This window comes from Aedes aegypti, chromosome 2 (genome assembly GCF_002204515.2).
Source record: "Aedes aegypti strain LVP_AGWG chromosome 2, AaegL5.0 Primary Assembly, whole genome shotgun sequence".
Lineage (NCBI taxonomy): Eukaryota > Metazoa > Arthropoda > Insecta > Diptera > Culicidae > Aedes > Aedes aegypti.
Genome location: NC_035108.1, coordinates 277,266,636 through 277,275,251, shown reverse-complemented (window position 1 = coordinate 277,275,251; position 8,616 = coordinate 277,266,636). Strand labels below are relative to the sequence as shown.

At 34.0% G+C, this 8,616-nt stretch overlaps 1 protein-coding gene across 1 annotated transcript in view; it reads left to right on the top strand.

Moving 5' to 3' along the window:
• Window positions 1–269: 269 nt before the first annotated feature.
• LOC110675178 overlaps window positions 270–8,616 on the top strand; it is a 108,361-nt gene continuing 100,014 nt past the window's right edge. The window contains exon 1 of the mRNA XM_021839573.1: window positions 270–799. The gene's annotated coding sequence lies outside the window, so the exon portion shown is untranslated. The remainder of the gene's footprint in view (window positions 800–8,616) is intronic.

Genomic DNA, 8,616 nt, shown 5'->3' with positions numbered 1-8,616 from the left:
ACGTCTTTCGTCGTCGTCGTCGCAATGTATATTCATCGTCAAAGGGACACTGCTACAAGCCCGGAATGTCTGGCATTCGACTTTCACCCACGCGCATTTTCCTGTGAACCATTTTAAGCGTGGAGAAAAGCGCGCGCAAATTCGTCAAACGAGTTGCGAGAGGAGAGCATTTCCGCTGTTTTCGCAGACAACAGAGAACAAGAACGCAGCCATCCCATCGTCGGGTGTTTTGTTTGCCTCCTTTCTTTTTTTTGCGACAGTCAAGTCAGTGGAGCTCAGAATGGGAGAGAAGAGCACGCACTATCATTTTTTCCAGTCAGCCGGTCGTCGGTCGGCAGACGAAAACCGAAACTGGATAACAGAATCGGAGGTCGCGAAAGCATCATCAGTGCACTTTTATCACTTGTCGCGTTCGGTCGAACAAAAAGATTCTAACGGTCGATCTGGAATATCTACTGTGTGTGAAAAATCCCTTCGGATTGTGTCTTTCTGAAAGTGTTTGCCGGTTTGTGATTTTGAATCAGAATTTGTGCGGTAGTGAGTGGTGGATTTGAAAGTAAAAAGGAGCTCATTATTCTTAGGGGTGAACAACGAGTGTCAAATTTTATTGTCTCACGCGCGGTCAGAGTGGAGATTTAAACGGAGTGGCTTTTGTTTTCGGGATTGGATTTCGTAGTCGGAAGAACAGAAAGGCGCTTGATTCCAATAGGAATCTCGGCGATTTTGTGTGTCGGTGGCTGGCTCCAGAAGGCATTCGTAAATGTTCGGATTTTATGAATGAAAAATCAGCACGACACAGGTGAGTAACGGTTTTCATTCTCTTTTTTTTTTACAATGAAAAAAATAATCTTTTGTTTGATGGATAGAGCTCTCGTCGGAACTCATTCATATGGAAAAAGGGATTATACCTATGATAGAATTTTTAATTCATTGCTTTGTTCGTTCGCTGTAGTTTTGAAAGGGTTTCTTTTTGATAAATTTGTAGAAGACTGAGTGTGAGATAAATATCAACGTAAATTGTTAACATTTTACTAAACTGGAGTTCCAACCTCATTACGCGACTCATTACTACAATAGAGTATACCCCATTAGGCATAAAGACGTTAGGCATAAGGACGTTAGGCATAAGTATGTTAGGCATAATGGACGACAGGCATAAAGACATTAGGCATAATGGATGTTAGGCATAAAATACGTTAGGCATAATGGACGTTTGGCATAAAATAATTTGCGTATGTGTCATTCAAAACTCTTCTCATATCGAAAATTGTTCGGGTCCATTTACAAATTCCATACGTTGATGGATGTGGGTAGGTGTCCTTAAGGTGAAGAAGCCAAATCTCAAATATTCAAGGGCACAAATCTAGAGAACTAGACAAAGGTTTGAGCTGAAAACTTAACGATTGGTCTCACGGTGGTGGTGACCAATCGATAAAGTTTTCAGTTTGAACGGCTGTTTAGTTCTCCAGAAAAATTTGATGTTTGGCTTCGATGCATCTTCACCTTAAGATGTAACAGCTCATAAAAAATAATGGAGAATTCATATAGAAAGCGTTACAAGGGGGTGAATTAATTGATTGGTTATAAATTACTATTTCCGGTGTTATGAAATTTGACAACAATTTCATTATCTGAATATATGGAAGAAGATTGTTATCATGGACATTGTTATCGTTCGTAAGTTCAGTTTAATCCATTTTTCTATGTACCCATTTATATTTGCGATGAGCAAAGTTTAGTTTAGTTTATATTTGCGATGAGCGAGTTTAGTTTGGTGAGTATATGACATTTTTTGTTATATTTTTCTTACATAATTGCGTTAATTCTAAAGAAGAGAAATCTTCCATGTAATTATAAGTACTTATAATGCAAATGATTAACTTGAAGACATCAATCTAAAGTCAAGTCAAAAATGCATGTTATGATAGGTGACATTATCTTCAACAATAATACTATGGTAGTGGGACGCCAATAAAAGCGTTGCATTCCCACTTCTAATCTGCTCATCAATTTAATGTGATGAAAATAGTTCCTTTGCCTCTTCTTTCAACAATTTCCGATGATTTTCAAACAATTTTGATCAGCCACTATGCCTAAAGCACCTTAAAATATTTGAAATTCGTCAAACAGTCAATCTACAATTTAACATATCAAAGTATTCAGCATTTAGCATGGCGTGCATTTTTATGGAAATATTTACATCTACAATTCCAATGACTATTAGAACAGCAAGAATCCACAAAACAGCATATTATTGAAAGAAGGTCCCTTTCTTACAGTTATTAGATTGACCGTATATAAGTATAAAGAATAGCCTACGATTTAAAGAAGGTAAATGTATGATGAAAGTTCTAAGAGAAATAGTGACATACATTTTTGAATAAGAATGTCTCGAAAGAACAGTTTAATTATAAATGAAAATTTTTCTGATAAAACAATAGCAGCACAAAACTCAAACAATTTTGTCGACAGTATAACTATAAAGAACAGCCTTCAATTTAAAGAAGGGATAATCTCTGATGAAAAAATTGCCAATGTGTACTACCAAACTCAAAATATGAGCAGCAGTTACAGCGTCGTTCATATTCTTGGCATTACGCCCCAACCCAAGCTCTTAGATTAGTGTTCTAGGAGCACTTCCACCATTATTACTCAAATATTTGCTATGCCAAAGTGGCCATTTTGCATTCCAATTTGTGAACGATACACGAGTACGTTTATACTTCATGGCCTAAGATTCTCGATCGACTTGAAACCGAACCGAAAATACCTTCAGAATGGCTTTGCTCTATTGTCACAAATTTACCACAAAGCTAATGGAGGCAATTGTCCGCATTTTCATGCTAATCATTTAATCAAGTTTTGTTCTAGAAATCGACCTCAAGGGATTCACAACTATGGGACGACTGCAAGGCAATCGTATTTCAAACGGCACACTTTTGATCTTTGAAGCCCTTCACAATTACCAAAAACATTCAGCTCACTTTTCACACAAAAATTTCATTTTTTTATTATGGGAATTATGCCTATCGTCTATTATGCCAAACATCCATTATGCCAAACGTCCATTATGCCTACCGTATTTATGCCTATCGTACTTATGCCTAACGTCCTTATGCCTAACGTATTTATGCCTAACGTCGTGCACCCCTACAATACCAAATACATAAGGAGTTCATACAACATTTTTTTTTCTTAAGATATCTTTATTTGCAAAGCTTAGCTATTTTGTTTAAATAGGATTTAAGCGCTATTAATGGAACCATCCGTGGTTAGCACTGTGTTTGCATACAGTGCGGGACAAAACCTTAAGATCACCTCACTCATTTTTTTTTTCTCAATTGTTGGATTGCTGAATAATAGTATTCTACCAAAAACTATATGGATTACAAGGTTATTAATGATTAAATCACAATTTTTTTTTTGTATTTAAAACATCTTATATCTCTCAGCAGTTTTCCAGCTAAAAATTTTAATTTGGCGTGGAAAATGTTGAATACGGATAAATATTACGTTTAGTTTTAAGCTTCAAATATGTTTTGCTCGAAAATAGGTACCATATTTTGTCTAATGATTGTTTGTTACGAATTTTCGATAACATTTAGTGCAAAAAAGTTGACTGTTTGCTCAAAATTAAACCATGTTTTTACATTAAAATGAAGAACAGTAGGATTCCGTTTTTGGCAACGAAGTCAAAATTTTCAGTTTCCAAAACCGGAACCATTTTTTCTGATTAATTTTTTTAGTTTAGTCTTCAAAAATATCATTAGGATGTTGTTGCATCATCCATAACTTTTCCAAATCTCAATCGGTTTCGATAATATTTGGACTGAAAATGTCTCACTTGAATAGCATTCGAACCATTATTACATTTATTATATTTGCTTAGAATTGAGCTAGAAATCTAAAAAAAAACACTTGCCCCACTTTACTATTTATATAATCGAATAATTGACTTTTAGTCAGGCAACATTTACTCAAAATTGACTGTACAATAAAATAGAAATACAATACATTTAACTTAAACGTATTTTCAAAAATAAATATTTTCAATTAATCGAACATACAACATAGTTTATCTACTAGTCAAATTTAACAAAACTCGGTGAGTTGAAATTGGTCTTCAAAATCATGTTTCTTTGGCAGAATCATATAATATCGAATGATTGACTCCGGCTGAAATCATTGCTGTACACGATAATTAAATTATTGATTTTATTGAGTTTAATCCCGCAATAAAACCCAAAGAGCCCGATAGGAGGCTTGAGGTGCTCGTTGGCATCCGAAGCATCTCGCTAGGAATCCACAGCAAAGAGCTCTAGAAATTTTGATGTTATCACATAGCATTTAAATTTTCCACTGCGATATTGATTTAGAATTTTCCAAGTTACTTTTAGCTATCTCAAAATGTAGCTGGTAGCCTATTACAAATCATCAGGATTTAGTTAGAAATACTCAAAATATCGCTAAAATCCACAATATTCCACTATGAATCCATAGGACACCCAATAAATCTTAGGAGTTTACTTCGAATCGGAAGATTGTACGATTGTAAACCATTATAATTCTCAGGATCCCCTAGAAAACCTTTAATATCCGCTAATATTATCCGGAATCCTGTCAGTATCCTAAAGAATTTGCTAGAAATTCGCAGAAAACCACTAGACAAACCTGCGATTTTTCAAAGGTCTCCAAAATACAGTTTGAAAACTCCTAGACCCAGCTAAGGACCACCAGGATCTCGGACGGAGCATTTTGAGTATTTTATAAGGTCAGTATCTTTGATCTTGATATGGCACGTACCTGAGCACCACTGCTATAGAATGTTGGATCGTCTTTTAAAATAAAGAGCGCCAGCCTTTAAGGGGCGCCAAAATGCGTGACATTGGCTAGAAAATTCTAGAAGATTTAATAAGGGCGCCTCTAAAAACAAAACAAAATAATGGGGTCTAGATAGTCATAGCGGTAAACGAGCAGCATGAGCATAATGAGGGGCTCTTCAGGATATTTCAGGATGATTCAATACCCTGATAGCCCTACATGTTTTTCCTCTTCTAGAAATCCTTCTACGATTGATTCGGTCTTAACCGGTCTTGTCATCTTTGAAGCCAATTAGTTACTCATGCTGATTTTAATTCAGATCATGTCCCTGTTACATTTCAAATATCCCATGAAGCGATTCTCAATCCTATCAGCTCCACTTTCAATTATTCTCGAGCCGACTGGAATATATCTTCTTCTTTCTGGCGGTACGTCCCAACTGGGACAATAGGGTGCGGCTTATTTTTCAAAAGTGCTCAAAACCGAAAATTCGTGTGCTCTACTGAATTTAAATTACATTAAAAGAGAAACCTCAAAATCTGAGCCAAAAATATTAACGTTCAGGGGTGGCGCAAGCGTCTTGAAGGTGAATTTTCAAGTTCTAAAAAATAACCTTCAGTGAAGTAAACATAACTTTGTTAGTTTTCAAGCGATTTTAAAACTTTTAGCATCAATACCTTCAAAATTAAATTTACAAAAACTTTGTAGAACATCAAATTTGTCTAAAATCAAAACAACTTTAAGTTAAAAGTAATTTATTCCAAATTTTTCCTCATTTTACCAAAAATTTCAACTTTGTTTGACCATAACTTCATGATTACTCAACCGATTCCAAATATTTTTACATGTTTTTGAAGCTGTTTTTATTGTTCTCAAACTGTTCATACAACACATTTCACTAAAAGAATGTCTTGACCACGTTATTCAGCAAAAACTGCACAAAAACATGAATTTTTAACAAAAAATGCCAGTTTTTTTCAAACTTTTGCAAGTTAAATATTATCTCTAAAGCTGAAACTGGTTTTTCTCATTTGATAATTCTTTGAAAAGGACTTTGCAACAATTTTCAAATAATTTTGAAACAAAAATATGTTTGCATATGTTGAAAAATATATGCACTATTCAACTCGTAATAAAGGCAAGATGCTTTATAAATTAAAGTTTTATAGAAAAAATGCAATTTCCGGCGAAAAAACTTAAATAATGAAAAGAAATTTGATTTTTTCATTAAAAAATCATGTTTTTGGATAGTTTTTGGTAAAAAAAACTTAGTCAAAACCATTTTTTAGAAAAATGTGTTGTATGAACAGTTTGAAAGCAACTAAATTTGCTTCAAAAACATGTAAAAAGATTCGGAATCTATTGAGTATTCAAGAAGTTATGGTCCAACTAAGTTGATTTTTTTAGTAAAATGAGGAAAAATGTGTATAAAAGTATTTTGAACTAAGACTAGTTTTGATTTTACACAAATTTGATGTTCCACAAAGTTTTTGTAAATTTAATTTTAAAGGTATTGATGCTAAAAGTTTTAAAATCGCTCGAAAACTAACAAAGTTATGTTTACTTCACTGAAGGTTATTTTTTATAACTTGAAAATTCACCTTCAAGACGCTTGCGCCACCCCTAAATGTTAATATTTTTGGCTCAGATTTTGAGGTTTCTCTTTTAATGTGATTTAAATTCAGTAGAACACACGAATTTTTGGTTTTGAGAACTTTTGAAAAATAAGCCGCACCCTATGGGACAAAGCCTGCTTCTCAGCTTAGTGTTCTTATGAGCACTTCCACAGTTATTAACTGAGAGCTTTCTATGCCAATTGACCATTTTTGCAGATTAGTATCTGGTCTAGGTTTTCATAATCAGAAGGTTTTAAAATATTTTATCGGTGAAATTTTGATTTTTTCCACTTTAAAGCTATTTTTCATACTAAAATCTATAGAAATCCTATTTTGTGACCCAAATCTGCCCTTACAAAATGTATGGAAAAAATTTCACCGATAGAATATTTTGAAACCTTTCGACTATGAAAATATGGACCGAATACTGATCTTTAGCGACAAAAAATCCGATGTATTCGTTTTTCGTTTTTTATAATCCGCTGGCTCAGACATACCGTGCGATGATCTTAAACTTACGTCTTAAAAACGTGAGAAGGCAATTTCAATGCAATCGCGATCCTGCTATGAAAATTATATGGCAGAATTTGCAGAAAGAAATCAAAAAACCTTTTTTTACAATGAATAAACAAAAATTTGAAAATAAAATTTCTCAATTGGGCCCTGGCTGTAGGCCCTTTGGAAAATTATTTAAAATTTTTAAATAAAACCTCATTTTGAACAGAATGATGGTCCACATCAACGAAAATTCATTTTTTGCCAATGAACAGTTTGGATTCCGACATGGACAATCGACCACTCATCAACTTTTACTTGTAACAAATTTGATTCGTTCCAACAAATCTGAAGGCTGTTCTACTGGTCTTGCTCTTCTAGACATAGAAAAAGCATTCGACAGTGTTTGGCATGAAGGCTTGATCGTAAAATTTCTTTAATTTTCCAACATACATTGTTAGCATAATTCAAAGTTATCTGTCAAATCGTTCACTTCAGGTTAATTATCAGAACTCCAGATCTGAAAGACTTCCTGTAAGAGCTGGTGTTCCTCAAGGCAGCATTTTGGGACCAATATTATACAATATTTTCACATCTGACTTACCTGAGTTACCTCAGGGATGTCAAAAATCCTAGTTTGCGGATGACACAGGCCTCTCTGCCAAAGGACAAAGTCTGCGTGTCATCTGTAGTCGATTGCAAAAAAGTTTGGATATTTTTTCTTCATACTTGCAAAAATGGAAGATTTCTCCTAATGCTTCAACTAATATTCCCACATAAACCAAAAGCTCTTTATTTGAAACCTTTAACTAGACATGTTGTCACGATGAGAGGGGTTCCAATAAATTGGTCAGATGAAGTTAAGTTTAGGCTAGCCATGATGTATGCTGTAGCAATATGGACTAGTTGTTGTAATACCAGGAAGAAAGCTCTGCAGGGAATTCAAAAAAAAAAATTTGAAAATGATTCTGAAGCTTCCTCCCTCGTATAGTATCAATGAGTTTCATAGTATATCCAATGTTGAAACAATGAAACAAATGCCAAATAAAATAATTAATAATTTCATGCAAAATTCATTACAATCTTCTATTGCCACGATTAATGCGTTATATATTTAGGTTAAGTTAAAGTGTTCAATAATAAAAAAAAAATCTTTGTCGATTCCCTTGAGACATCCTTGAAAAACGTTTTGAAGATATTATTTAAAGACTTCCTTCGAAAATTTCGAAACAAATATTCTGAAGGACTTAGAAGGAATCTCTTAAGAGGAAGGTATGTTTAGAGAAATTCGTGCTTGAAATCTTTAAGAAATCCTTAAAGAAACAGCAATTTTGGAGGAAATCCTAAAAAACCAGCGTAGAAATCAGACAATACTGGTTAAAGATGTCCTAAACAAAACTTGGACGAAATTAAAGAGAAATCGATGGAATGAATTCTTGAAGAACTTAGGACTTCATTGAGAAATTGAAGTCATTTCTGGAGTTATCCTTGAATTCGGAGGGATTTCCTAGAAAGTCCGTAAAAGCATCACTAAATAAACTCCTTAAGAAATCTTCGGAGTTATACATACCTGTAGGAAACTTTGTGCAAATTCCTGAATAATCTTTTGATGAAATTTCTGCAGAAAATCATGAAAAAATCTATCGCTGTTATGAGCAGTATTACTTGTAATATTACGAGTAAT